General features: G+C 42.2%; 1 pseudogene; it reads left to right on the top strand.

The window, feature by feature from the left end:
* Positions 1–10933: 10933 nt before the first annotated feature.
* Positions 10934–11580, top strand: LOC102925957 (high mobility group protein B1 pseudogene; annotated as a pseudogene).
* Positions 11581–14021: the final 2441 nt, after the last annotated feature.

The raw sequence follows: 14021 nt of genomic DNA, 5'->3' as shown, positions 1-14021 counted from the left end.
CAGCTCATGTACTAAGGACAGGTCCTGGTTCTACTGCCTGGGAGCCTCCTAAATAGTTCAAGCTAATTGACTGTCTCACTTATCCAGAGGGCCTGATCCAGTTCCATGGGGGCTCCTCAGCTATTGGTTCATAATTCATGTGTTTCCACTAGTTTGGCTATTTGTCCCTGTTCTTTTTCCAATCATGGTAAAATGTTATATCTTAAAACATGTCAAACTGACAAGGGGTCAATTGTGCTGGTTAGTTTTATGTCAGTTTGACACAGGCTAGATCAGTAAGAGGAGAAAGCCTCAATTAAGAAAATGCCAACATAAGATCAGGCTGGAGGCAAGTCTGTAGACTAATTTTTTTAATTAGTGATTTGGGAGAGCCCTACCCTATTGTGGGTGGGGCCATCCCTTGGCAGGTGGTCCTGGCTTCTATAAGAAAACAGCTTGAGCAAGCCATGGGTAGCAAGCCAGTAACCAGCATTTCTCCATGGCTTCTGCATCAGCTCCTGTCTCCAGGTTCCCATCCTTTTCTGGCTTCCTTGAGTGATGGACTATGGATATGGAAGTGGAAGGCAAATAAACCCTTTCCTTCCCAATCTGTTTTTGGTCCTGGTATTTCATCATCACAATAGTCACCCTAACTAAGACAGGAGAGGATGAAGAAGTGAGAAGTAATGCTGGAAATGCCTCAGGCTCTTCTAGAGGTAATGAAAACAGGCAAGGAACTCAAGTTGGTATCTGGGTGCTAAAGGCAGAGAGGGAGGAGCCAGAAGACATGGCACCCTTACTTTGTGAACTTGTTCAGAAGTTGCCTTCAAATGGAGACTTAGACATTAATGGCAGCGAATACCTCACCACAGGGACACAGTTAAATGAGAAGGGAACAGGAGAAAAAAAATGACTGCTTGGCTTCACCCTGTATCACCCTTCATCATAGTCACAAATATGGCTTATTTTTGCTCTTGAAATCAGTTTTCATGGCCCACAACCATAATTTTATTTCTACTTAGTGACCATAGATGACTTCAGAGAGACTTCCCCTTAGCTCCGATGTGTCTGACAAGTTGAGCAGTGGAGAGAAAAACTTCTTGCATAACGAATCTTAGGACTCTCTCCTACCTCATGATCCTACTCAGCACCATAGAAATAAGAAGGTAACTATTCAAGTTCACATCCAAGGGTCACCCACTCATGCCTTGTCATAGCTATAATGATAATCATTCTGTAGTATATAGTAGGACAGAGGTTCCCAACCTGTGAGTCTCAATCCCTCTATGGAACCTCTATCTCCAAAAATATTTACATTATGATTCATAAGAGTAGCGAAATTACAATTATGAAGTAAAAATGAAAATAATATTGATGGGGGTTACCATGACATCATGTATTAAAAGGTTGCAGCATTAGGAAGGTGGAGATCCACTGTAGTAGGAGATATAGGGGAGCAAGCTTTCCTTGGGCATCACTTCTGCATTAGCATTGGCTGTGTTTCCAGGTGGATACAGGAGTTCTAGATCTTTGGCAGCAGTGGTAATTTCCCTACTCACCACTAGACTGTATTGAAAAATGACAAGATTGTATATGTCCTAAGCTCCTCATCTCATTATAACTATAATCTAAATAGGAGGAAATCACACATTATTTTAAAGAATGAATGAGAGGTCATTGGATTTAAACAATCAACCATGAAGACAAATCAAAAGAAAGAAATAGATATCGTCACTGAGATTCTTCTTCAAAGCTGGTTTCTCTCTAGCTAAAGTGAAAGGGATCTTCTTATTCAAATGATGGGGAGTCTTCTTTAAGTTTCAGGGCAGGGTTGCAGATGTGCTTAAGAACAGTGAGCACGAGGAATGAAGTTTACCACAGCCACCTCTGAAGTATTCATTTATTAGTCAGTTTGGTTCTCATTTTATCTTTGAGATAGCCTTTCTTGGTGTCTCCTGAACTCAAGGCAGGAAAACAGTGCTCAAGTGCCTGGGTGTTAATGCATGTGCAACAGAAAGATGCTGAAGCAGGTATATAGCATGACACTATGAGACCATTTCTCAACTCAATGCTCCTCAGCTCCCATTTAGGCCTCCCTTTATCAAAAGCTTCTCAACATAATTACAACCGAGACTTAAAATCCCATTAACACTGGAGTGTTCCTGCCAGACCCATCTGTCACATTTGCCCACACTCTTTAGTTCCCTCCTGCTCTCGGAATGATGTGACCTTCACACCCTTCTTCAGGACTACCACTGTTCTCTCATTCCATGTTCCTGGAACTGTGTGGATACATTTTTGTTATCAGCAGGCACCGGGCTCACTCGAGTGCTTAATCACCCATGGAAACCATTTGTTTAAGCAATTAGGGATGTGGAGCTAGGGCATTTCCAGCAGTTACTGACCAGGTGGAAATGCCGACTGCCCATATCCTTGTTAAGGGCTGTTGATCAGCAGGAAATGACCTGCTTCAAGGTGGCTGATGACATTTACCTGGAACATTAGATCACAAGCCCCAAATGCATTCAGAATGGTTGATTGGGGGGGATGGTTGGCACATTTTGAGCATCCTTTTCTCTAAGGTTAAATGTTTGGTGCATTTTGGCTTTGGTGTGAAATACAGTTGTGATTTCTTTTCCTTTAAAGTGAACAATCTGGGTTTGAGTAATAGAATGAGAAAAGTATGGGCTACTTAGAACACTCATTGTAGGGCAGAGTTTGAGTTCCAGAAGGAATAAGACATAATGCAGCGGAAAGAATGATAAAACAAATTATGGGCCTGGAGTGGGACTGCCTATCATATCAACAGTAGAAAAGCAAAGGCAGGAAGGTTGTGAGTTCAAGGCCAGGTTGGACTCCATAGTAAAACCTGTGTCAAACAGAACAGAAGTTGGGACCAGGCTCTAGACATAGCTATCATTCCTTCCCTTTGTGGCCATGAATAAGTCACTTTTAAGTTTATTCATGCAAATGTGTGACGTTGAAGTGGTGATCCCGAAGGTACTTCGAGCTCTACTATTTTCTAAGTAGATCTGTAAGTTTCTGTCACTGTTTTACCAAAGGAAAACTTGATAGGATTGGAAATAATGTGCTGTTGACGTTATGTATTTTTTCTCTGACAGAAAATCCTATACACACAGGCTACTTAGCCACTTACTTTGAGTGATTGAGTTGTTTTTGAGATGCCATGTTTCCCACTTTTATCAACGCTTGCTTCAGTTTCCAATGTGCCCATCTCATTGCTGATTTACTGTTGATCTTGCTCAAGGAAAGCCTTTAATATTAACAAAACCACAAAGAGTAACCTATAAAGTCCATAATCACTGGGAACGTCTTTATGGTTTCAATAATTAGAGTCATATTTAGAAGATAGTTCTGAATAATAAATAGGGTCTTGACAAAGGGAACCAACTTGGGAGAGGACAGTTTTGTTGTGGAATCATGGGGCCAGAAGGCAAAGCATATAGAATTGGGACTGAGGATTTTTTTTTAAAACCTGCTGGATAGTGTGGCTTGGATCAGCAGAACAGGAGTATGGCTTCCTGTTAGAAAAAGTGAGTCAGGGTTTGGGGCTGCAGCTCAATTTGGAGAGTACATGCTTAGCATTCATGAGACTCTTGGTTCAGTTCCCAGGCACCATGCAAAACTGCCATGGTGACACAGACCTGTAACCCCACCACTCAGGAGGCTGAGGCAGGAGGATCAGAAGTTCAAGGCAATCCTCAGCTACATAGCAAGTTAGAGGTCAACCTGTGCTGTGAGAGTCTATGAAAAGGCAAGGCAGTATTCTGGGATTGAGAATGCGTATTGTTTTTTGTATGTCTGAAGCTGTATGTCCAATATGGCCACTTCACTCTCACGGCAGCTCTGGGACATGTTGTTACAACTGTCCAGGATGCAGGTGAGGCTCACCTGGGAAAAAGACAATTTTCAATGTCATGCAGCTAAATTCAGACACTACTGCTTCTCTGCCTGGCTTGAGTACCTATGCCAGGACTCTGTTTTCTCAGAGGAAATCATGGTGCAGATCATCTGCCTTTAAATGTCCAGAAGCAAACTATGAATCTCATGCATTTAATTTTGAGACCAAATGAAAGGAACTCGTCAATGGTGATTCCTGTGTGCGGGTTCCTGTCTCAAGTGCTTTTCACATGTGGATTCATTTAATGTTTACTGAGTGATATGAAAGCAGCTACTGTTATTAACTTCATTTTACGGGAAGGGAAGAGCTAATGGGAAGCTGAGCAGTGTGCCCAATAATCCGTAGATACTCGCTAGTGGGTTTAAACACCATGACAGCTGCAGTAGGCTCTCTTGGTGCCTTTTTAGTTGTTACTTTGGATTTTAGAGTACAAAAGAATACGTTGGTGTGGAGAACAAGAGAGTTAGTCTCTGTGCCACATGGTTTAGTTATCACAATTAGAGGAGGGAGTGTCAGGCAGAGAGGAAAATTTAAATGTTTCTGTGACTTCACTAGTAACGAGAGAGGCTTCAGGGAGACACACAGCCTGCTCATGCTCGGGGACAGCAAGATTCACCTCTGGCAAGGGAAACAAAGGACAGGAACATGAACTGTTATTGACTGATTTCTTCTTTTTTTATTATAGAATTTTTTTATTAAGAGATTTTCTGTTCATTTTACATATCAACCATGGATTCTCCTGGATCCTCCCTCCTCCCATCTCGAGCCTCTCCTCCAACCCACCCCCAATTCCCACCTCCTCCAAGGCAAGGTCTCCTCCCCTGGGGAGTCAGCAGAGCCTGGTACATTCAGTTGAGGCAGGTCCAAGCCCCTCCTCCCTGCACCAATGCTGAGTCAAGTGTCTCAGCATAGGCACTAGGTTCCAAAAAGCTGGCTCATGTACTAGGAACAGGTCCCAATCCCACTGCCTGGGGGCCCCTAAACAGTTCAAGCTAAACAACTGTCTTGCTTATCTATCCAGAGGGCTTAGTTCAGTACCATGGGGGCTCCTCAGCTATTGGTTCACAGTTCATGTGTTTCCTCTAGTTCGGTTGTCTCTGTACTTTTTCCAATCATGGTCTCGATATCTCTTGCTCATAGAATCCCTCCTCTCTCATCGATTGGACTCCTGGAGCTCTGCCTGGGGCTTGGCTGTGGATCTCTGCATCTGCTTCCATCAGTCACTGGATGAGGGTTCTATCATGACAGTTAGGGTGTTTGGCCATCCGATCACCAGAGTAGGTCAGCTCAGGCACCGCCTCAACCATTGCCACTAGTCTATAGTGGAGTCATCTTTGTGGGTTCCTGGGGACCTCTCTAGCACTCTGCTTCTCCCTATTCCCATGGTGCCTTCATTTATCATGGTATCTCTTTGCTTGTTCTCCCACTGATTGATTTCTTGAATAGAAGAAGGGAACAGGCAGATGATAATTCGGTGTTTTGAAGATTTAGGGTGGCATCAATCAAACCTTTAAATGAACTAGACAGAATTAGAGGGAGCAGAGAGGATGCCTAGAGGTCATTACATGCCGAGTGTCCCAATTGCCACAGCCGCTGTCCCGACTCTAATTTTTCCTAAAGCCAATAAAAGCAAGAGGGAGGAGACACCATGGGGTAGAAAGAGCCTGGGGTTGAAGAATTGGGAACCAAAAAAAAAAAAAAAATTCTTTAGCAACCTGGTAGACTCTGTATGAGACAATAGTGTAAAATGGTTACAAAAGAAAGCGACGATATGGTCACATGTGCAGCACCATCAGACACAAAGTATGCAGAATAAAGAATAGCAGAGGTGATGGGTCGCCTTTACCGCATTAGTGTGGACTAAGGGCTATCCGTTCTGGGCACCACGCTCAGAGAGAGCACCTCTGGCACAGAGCCAACGACAAGCTTCCAGCCGTCAGCCCCAAAGGGAGGGGAGTGTTACAACAAGGCGGTGGTGAGGGCTGGAAGAGAAGCCTCCCCCAAGAGAGGAGAGCAAAAATGATGCTCACGGCACACGAGGGATGATATGTCCTCGACATTCAAGAGGAGACACAGCCAGTCACAGCCATAAACAGAATTTGTGGTTGTACCGAGCACTCTTGGGAGCTGTGTTTTGTTAACCAGGAATTGCTGGCAATATATTGCCATTTCAAAATGGCATCTGCTCCTAAACCTCTCAGACATCTCTGATTCTCCCTTAGAGTCTTTATCAATACTTGAATTTACGATGTTCACCTATGAGAATTCCTTTTCGAGAGTGCTCATTATCCTGTTTCAACTTGATACATTCCCGTTGCTTAGTAGTTTATTATACAAAGCACATTCTCCATAGGTATTAATAATAGATATCACTGGCTGAATGAACGAATCAGTGCAGCCTCAGCAGCAGATGTAGGAAGGTTGAGGAGAGAGGTTGGTATTTATGTTTCAGAAATCTGATCCAGGAGCCTGGATGGCTGTCGGGTGGAGGCTGGGTTGCATGACCATTTTTAGACTAGTAGCTTTATGAATTCTAGGTGATGAAGAGAAAGGATCGAAATAGCTTTCTAGCTCTCTGAGGATTTGATAGACATTGTGGGTCTGAACTATTGCCATGAACTGGGCAGACAAAACTGTAGTTTTTGTAGTGCAAATCTTAAAACATCTTATTAATAAAAACAAACCTAGAGCCAGATATTGGGGTGATTGCTGAAAGATCAGAGAAGCAGAACAAGCCACAACTTCCTCACCTTGCCAGTTCCTCAGCTGATCCTGTTTCCTCAGACTGGAAGCCTCTGAGTTCTCATCCAAATGGATCTCAGCTGAACTGCTGCTCAAAAGCCTAAAAGTGTAACCAGGCTCTAGTTCCTGGTTTTCATGCCTTTTATACCTTTTTGCTTCCTGCCATCACTTCCTGGGATTAAAGGCGTGTGTGTGTGTGTGTGTGTGTGTGTGTGTGTGTGTGTGTGTGTGTGTGTGTGTGTGTGTGTGACCATGCTTGGCTGTTTCTAGTGTGGCTTTGAACTCAGAGATCCTCACAGATCTCTGCCTCTGGAATGCTAGGATTAAAGGTGTGTGCCACTACTGCCTAACCTATGTTTAATATATTGTGGCTGTTCTGTTCTCTGACCCCCAGATAAGTTTACTGGGGTGCACAATATATCAACCACACAGAATCCTAGAATAAAAACTGAAATATTTATGTTCATTGAAGAACATTCTAGATTATTATAAATTTCAATTTGGCAGACTTTGGTTCTACCAGAGATTTTGGATATTTTTATTCGAGTATAAAAATGCCATGGGAGGTGGTTGTTGTTAGGGCTAACTCTTCAGAGCTAAAGGCTACAGATGGAAGATGTCAGTGTGGAAGGCAGTAAAGCCCATTCTCTCTGAAGGCTTGACTTTTCCTAGTACTGGCAAGCCTTAAAAATCCCTTAGGGTGTAGATACATTGCCAATCACTTCTTGAGATTCTATTGTTGCCTAAATTTTACTCTTTTTCTAAGGACTCCATTCAATGGATTAGGTAGACTCCAACTCAGAATATCTTACTGGAACCAAAGACCCTATTTCCAGACAAGGTCACATCGATGGGTATTGAGAAGTTTTTGGTTTGTTTCGTGTGTGCACATATTACTGTATACTCGGTTAACTCTCTTGAACATATATTTTATTATTTTTAGAGATGACATATTTCTACCTATGATAAAAATACATTAAACCACAAGATAAGGCTTCTGAGGCCTGACTACAACACATTTTCTGGAAGGTCATTTTTCCTACCCTAGCTTTTGGGGATTACTCGTGTAGTGGGGACTGGGACCTCATTACTGTCTGTGTTCTGGGTTATACGCATGCTCATTCTCCTACCTGTTAAATATGGAACAATATATGTGGAAGTAAAACACATTAACAGCAGAGCTTTTCTCTGTGTCCTTGTACCACGAGGCAAGGCTCTTGAGGGACAGAGTCTGTGTGGTGAGACCGTCATCAATGTGGTCGTTGCGTAGGATGACAATGGAGCAGGTGATGGCTTTTCCAGTCCCCTTGCTCCTGAAGGGTTCAGGTTCAAGATGACTAGGGCAATGTGACTCATTTGTTTCTTCACTAGCCTAGCAAACGGCTACCCACTTTCTATTTCATGCCAGGCATTTGGAATCCAACCTCTGCTAGTAATTTCTGAAGCTTATTAATGCTAAAAGACATAGAAAGTATGGTTGTGATGACACCCAACTATAACCACACACTTGGGAAGCAGAGGCAGGAGGGTTGTAAGTTTAGGCCAGCCTATGCTTATATAATGAGATCCTGTCTCAAAAAAAAACAATTTTAGTTCAGTGGTAGAATACTTGCTCTGAGAGAGAGAGAGAGAGACAGACAGAGACAGACAGAGAGGCAGAGAGAGGGAGGGAGAGAGGGAGGGAGGGAGGGGGCGGGGGCGGGGGCGGGAGCGGGAGCGGGATCAAGTGGGAGAAAATGAATTATGTCCAGAAAATGTGAATATACACATGAGAGAAAATAATTTTCAGAAAATGTGAATACGCAAATGACTTCTAGCCAGTGCATATATTGTCTTTATGGCTATGCTGAAGACTGGCGTATATAGAGTAACACATTGATCAAGGAGGAGACTAGGTTTACTTGAGGTTTCTGTAAAGAAAATCCAACAGATCTGAACAAGGACATAATGCAAGGACATCTAGCCCCCAGATAAACACTAGCTGTGTTCAGTGAAGCCAAGAGAAGTCACCTTGACTCTCTGACAGTGCTGATGATTTAAACTAGATGAAGCTTACGAAAGTTTTAACAAAAAAAGTTTGCAAATGAATACTGAATTGGATTTGAACCGTGTGTTAATAATTTCCTGCATGTTAAAGGACTGGATATATTTGTTTTGCCTTAGACCTCTCCACCCTAGTTTAATTACTTACTGTTGACTTTCAAACTGTTACAAAGAAATTGCAGAAATGATTCATACAGTTTAAACAACTTTGATTATAATAGTTTGCTATTGTTGTTACATTTTATGTTTATTACTCTCTACTGTGCCTAATTAAGAAGTTAAACTTCAGTGCAGGCATGTGTGGGTATCTGTATAGGAATAACCGTAGCCTCTCTACAGGGTTAGGCACTGCCTAAAAGGATTGCAGGCATCCACACATCAGCTTGTCATCCATTTGTGTTCACCGCTCCTGCCTAAGGGGAGACTTCTATGCTTCAGTTCTGAATAATTTCAAAGCCACAGGTGAAAAAGGGATGGGCCTTCATGGTGTTTTGTCTTTAAAAAAATTTTACCTGTTCTTAGATACCCAACTCTTCTGCTTCAGTCTCTCACATGCCAGGAATACATATACCACCATCTCAGCTGGAGGTTCTGCTGCTGTGGTAAAACACCATGACCAAAGAAACTTGGGAAATAAAGGGTTTGTTTTGCTTGTACTTCCACATCAGAGTTCCATCATTAAAGGGAGCCATGGAAGGAACTCAAGCAGGAATCTGGCAGCAGGAGCTAGTACAGGGCATAGAGGAACACTGTTACTAGTTTGCTCCCCGTGATTTGCTCAGTCTCCTTTCTTATACAGCTTGACCACCTGCCTCAAGTTGGCATCACCCCCAGTAGACTTGTCCCTCCCACATCAATCAGCTCTGCTGTTAAAGACTAGGCTATCTCTTTTTCATGCATTTTGATCATATTTACTCCACGCTCCTCCCCATATCTCCTCCCAGATCTACACCTGTCTTCCCACCCCACTGTACCAACCTCTCCAAACTTCGTGTCCTGTCTTCCCCTTTTTAAGAGGACCATTGGTTCCAATTTGTGCCCTTATACTCATGGGTATGGGGACATGCGCTACCAGGGGCCAGACCCTTAAAGCAAAAGGCTTCCCTTCTTTTCAGAAGCCATCAATTGTCAGTAGCATCTCAGCTAAGAGTGGGGGCTACTGAGCCCCTCTCCCTTCCATGCTGGACTAATGACTGACTTAATCTTGTGTAGGCAACCATAGTTACTGCAAGTTCATGGATGCAATAATCTTATCATCTCCACAAAATACTGTTTCGGTCTGGTCCTCAACCTTTGACTCTTACCCTTCCCCATCCTGCAATGGCTTCTGAGCCTTGAGGTGCAGGGGTGGGGAGGGTTGATATAGATATTCCATTTTTGGTTGAGCACTCCACTCACACTTATTTTCTGCACTTTAAAAAAAATCTGTTGTCACTTTCTGTGTTCACCACCATCTGTTGTGTGTAGGAATGTCTCTGATCTGGAGCATTTATATTTTAAAGGGATTAAAACATATCAATAAGACATTTATACATGAATCGCCATCTCTTGAGGTATGTGTTCTTTTGGATAGATGCATACTTACACCCAGTGTTCCCTTTTTTCTTAAAAAGTCTTTATTTTGATGGTTGTACAATATTTTAATAAGTATTAGGAGTCTAAAGATAACTATAACAGTCAGGTCCTCAAGGAGTTGATAGTTTGTAACAGTGTTCCCAACTCACAGATTAGTTCATATCCAGGCATAGGAATGTTATTTATTTATCATTCTAGGTAGCACAAGACAGCCAATCAGATCTTGTGCCAGTCCAGGTTCAAGTGTGGGGACCTGTAAGCCCCTCATGGTGCCAATGTGAATCTGGTAGTTGTTTTCCTCTTGGTGATGCATTCACTTATTTCAAAATATTTGGACATCTAGAAAAATAGGCATCCCTTCCCCTTCCAAAGGATACTTCTGCTGGAATTAGAGGTAGGTTGCCATGTTCCCCCCCAGCATTTTGGTGGGTTCTGGGGATCTCTCCAGTCCTCATGGTTGCCCAGCACATGCTTTATCCACTGAATCACCTCCCCAATCCCAACGCTGCCCACTTGTAGGAAGAGGGTAGGTATGAAAAAATGGAAATTCCATGATCAAAAAGAAAACAGTGTTTAAAAGAAAATATGTCGACAGCCATTGCAGTACATTGAGCTCCATAGAGAGCGCCGGGGCCAGCATGAGCCGGACGGGCACTGGGCGATTCTGTGCCTCGCGGAGGAAAATCAACTAAACATGGGCAAAGGAGATCCTAAGAAGCGAGAGGCAAAATGCCCTCCTATGCATTCTTTGTGCAAACTTGCCGGGAGAAACTCAAGAAGAAGCACCCGGATGCTTCTGTCAACTTCTCAGAGTTCCCGAGGAAGTGCTCAGAAAGGTGGAAGACCAGGTCTGCTAAAGAAAGGGGGAAATTTGAAGACATGGCAAAGGCTGACAAGGCTCGTTATGGGAGAGAAATGAAAACCTACATCCCCCCCCAAAGGGGAGACCAAAAAGAAGTTCAGGGACCCCAATGCACCCAAGAGGCCTCCTTCAGCCTTCTTCTTGTTCTGTTCTAAGTATCGCCCCAAAATCAAAGGAGAGCACCCTGGCTTGTCCATCCATCGGGGATGTGGCGAAGAAGCTGGGGGAGATGTGGAACAACACCGCTGCGGACGACAAACGGCCCTACGAGAAGAAGGCTGCCGAGCTGAAGGAGAAGTACGAGAAGGATATGGCTGCCTACAGAGCTGAAGGAAAACCCGGTGCGGCGAAGAAGGGGGTCGTTAAGGCTGAAAAGAGCAAGAAAAAGAAGGAAGAGGAAGATGAGGAGGATGAAGAGGATGAAGAAGAAGAGGAAGACGAAGATGAAGATGATTAATAAGTTGGTTCTAGCGCAGTTTTTTTCTTGTCTATAAAGCATTTAACCCCCCTGTACATAACTCACTCCTTTTAAAGAAAAAAAATTGAAATGTAAGGCTGTGTAAGATTTGTTTTTAAACTGTACAGTGTCTTTTTTTGTATAGTTAACACATTACTGAATGTGTCTTTAGATAGCCCTGTCCTGGTGGTATTCTCAATAGCCACTAACCTTGGTACAATCTGGGGGTTGTAAATTGGCATGGAAATTTAAAGCAGCTTCTTGTTGGTACACAGCACAAATTAGTTATATATGGGGACGGTAGGTTTTTTGTTTTTACTTTTTGTTTTTGTTTTATTTTTTTCATCTTCAGTTGTCTCTGATGCAGCTTATTACAAAGATAATTGTTCTGTTAACTGAATACCACCCTGTAATTGCAAAAAAAAAATTGCAGCTGTTTTGTTGACATTCTGAATGCTTCTAAGTAAATACAAGTTTTTTATTTAAAAAAGAAATTATGTCAAAATAATAAAAATTACTCTTCTGCTATTATGTATATTAACAATTATCCATTTATGCTTATTTGATAGATAGCATTTTTCAAAGAGAGAGTGTGCTAAATAGAGCTTATTTGGCTTCTTTATTTTTCATTATTTTAGTATTCTCATATTTGAAAAGAATATGTAAAGCAGATACAGGGTATATAATTTCTTGGCTACATTAAATAGTATTTTCAATACAGCATGCAAAGCTGTTATCTTTAGCATCCTGAATAAATATGTTACCTCTATTTAGTATTCTCTGCCACACATACACCCAAATTAACCTTAATATATTATTGATGTATCCACAACACTCAGTTTCTATAGATAATGTTTATTCAATAAAATTTTCACAATACTTAAGATGCTTAATAACGCAATTATGGGACTCAGTGGTATTTGGCATGACAGGGTTTCTACCTTCTTCAGTCTCCTTTCCCATAACTGCAGTCACCCCCACTCCCCAAATTCTAGTAGTTTCTAGGACAAAATAGGCAAACCCTATGGCTTACGTACCCACACTGTGAACTTCCAAGTGGCTCCTGGGTTACTCTGACCTTGTGTTACAGGTTGGTGAACTGGGCTTCTCTTTGCTCTGTGACCCAGACACTTTCTGTGTCCCACTTCTAGTGCTGGCCCCTCTTTGACAGCAGATCAGTTGGTGCTGCTCTCCCAAGAATGTGTCCTTCCATGTACAAGCAGCCTTTCCCAGAATTACTAATATGTCCCCTGCCCCATCCCCCCAATCTACATTTCTGTATGTCTGATTCTTAGAGGCCCCAGTTTAAATCTCTGCTTATTTACATTATAGTACTCAGAGCGGCACTATGATACTCAGTACTGGCTGGTACCTTTCCCACTAATTTTCTTAAGAACTAACATTGTGTCTTGTATTTCAAATCTTTTGCCCTTGTAAACAGTCCTGTGTAAGCAGTGCCTACTACAGACAGATATTTCAGCTGAGATAAATGTTTCTTAACATCTCAACAGCAGCATAGCTCTTTGCCTCTGAGTCACAGGAGAGGCAATGGTTAGATGATATTTCTATCTCTTTGCTTTGGTCTGGTGACCTGAACCTTCTCAAGTAAAATATATTGAAACCTAATCACCAATGTGATGGTATTCAGAAATGAGGCTTTTGGTAAAGTATTCAGTTTTGAGAGCAGAGTCCTCAGGGCTACCATCAATTACATAGCAAGTATGATGTCAGCCTGGGATAACGAGACCCATACCCACACCTACATTCCAAATAAAGAAATGATTAAAAAAAAAAAAAGGCCCAAAAGAACTCTTTGCTCCTTGAGAGGACTCCCTCACGAGGAAAAAGCAATGAGACACATCTATGAACCAAGAAATGAATTCTCAAGAGACATCGAGTCTGTTGGTCTCTTGTTCTTGGCCTTCCTAACCTCCAGAACTCTGAGAAATGATTTATTGTTGTTTAAAACTAGCAGCCTGTGGACTTTTGTTTCAACAGCCTAAACATAGGAAGAAAGGACAATGGTGGTGGTGTTACTTAACAAAGACCGGAAATGTGGAGGCAGCTTTGGAGCTGTGAAGGAGGTTGAATAGTTTTGAGGTGTATGCCAGAGGAAGACTACATTGTCATAAATGGAGCATTAAGGGCATTCTGGTGGGGGTTTAGTGGGAGATGAGAAGCTCCTCAATTTCTTAGAGAAGACCTAAGCAGTTGGGAGAAACATGTATGTTACAGACCCTAATGAATCTTCATGTTCTAGTATTTACAAAAGATAGAATTTTGTAAGCTGCAAAATTTTACATTTGGCTAAGAAAATTTATAGATGAAGTATAATTTGGATCTTTCTAACTGCTTTTGGTCAAAAGATAGAGAACTCAGAAATGAATGAAAAGACAAGTAGAACTTTAAAATTAGTAAAATCAATAGCCTAATTACACCAG

Source organism: Peromyscus maniculatus, chromosome 17 (assembly GCF_049852395.1).
Source record: "Peromyscus maniculatus bairdii isolate BWxNUB_F1_BW_parent chromosome 17, HU_Pman_BW_mat_3.1, whole genome shotgun sequence".
In the NCBI taxonomy this organism is placed as follows: Eukaryota; Metazoa; Chordata; class Mammalia; order Rodentia; family Cricetidae; genus Peromyscus; species Peromyscus maniculatus.
This window is presented reverse-complemented; position numbering and strand designations above follow the sequence as displayed.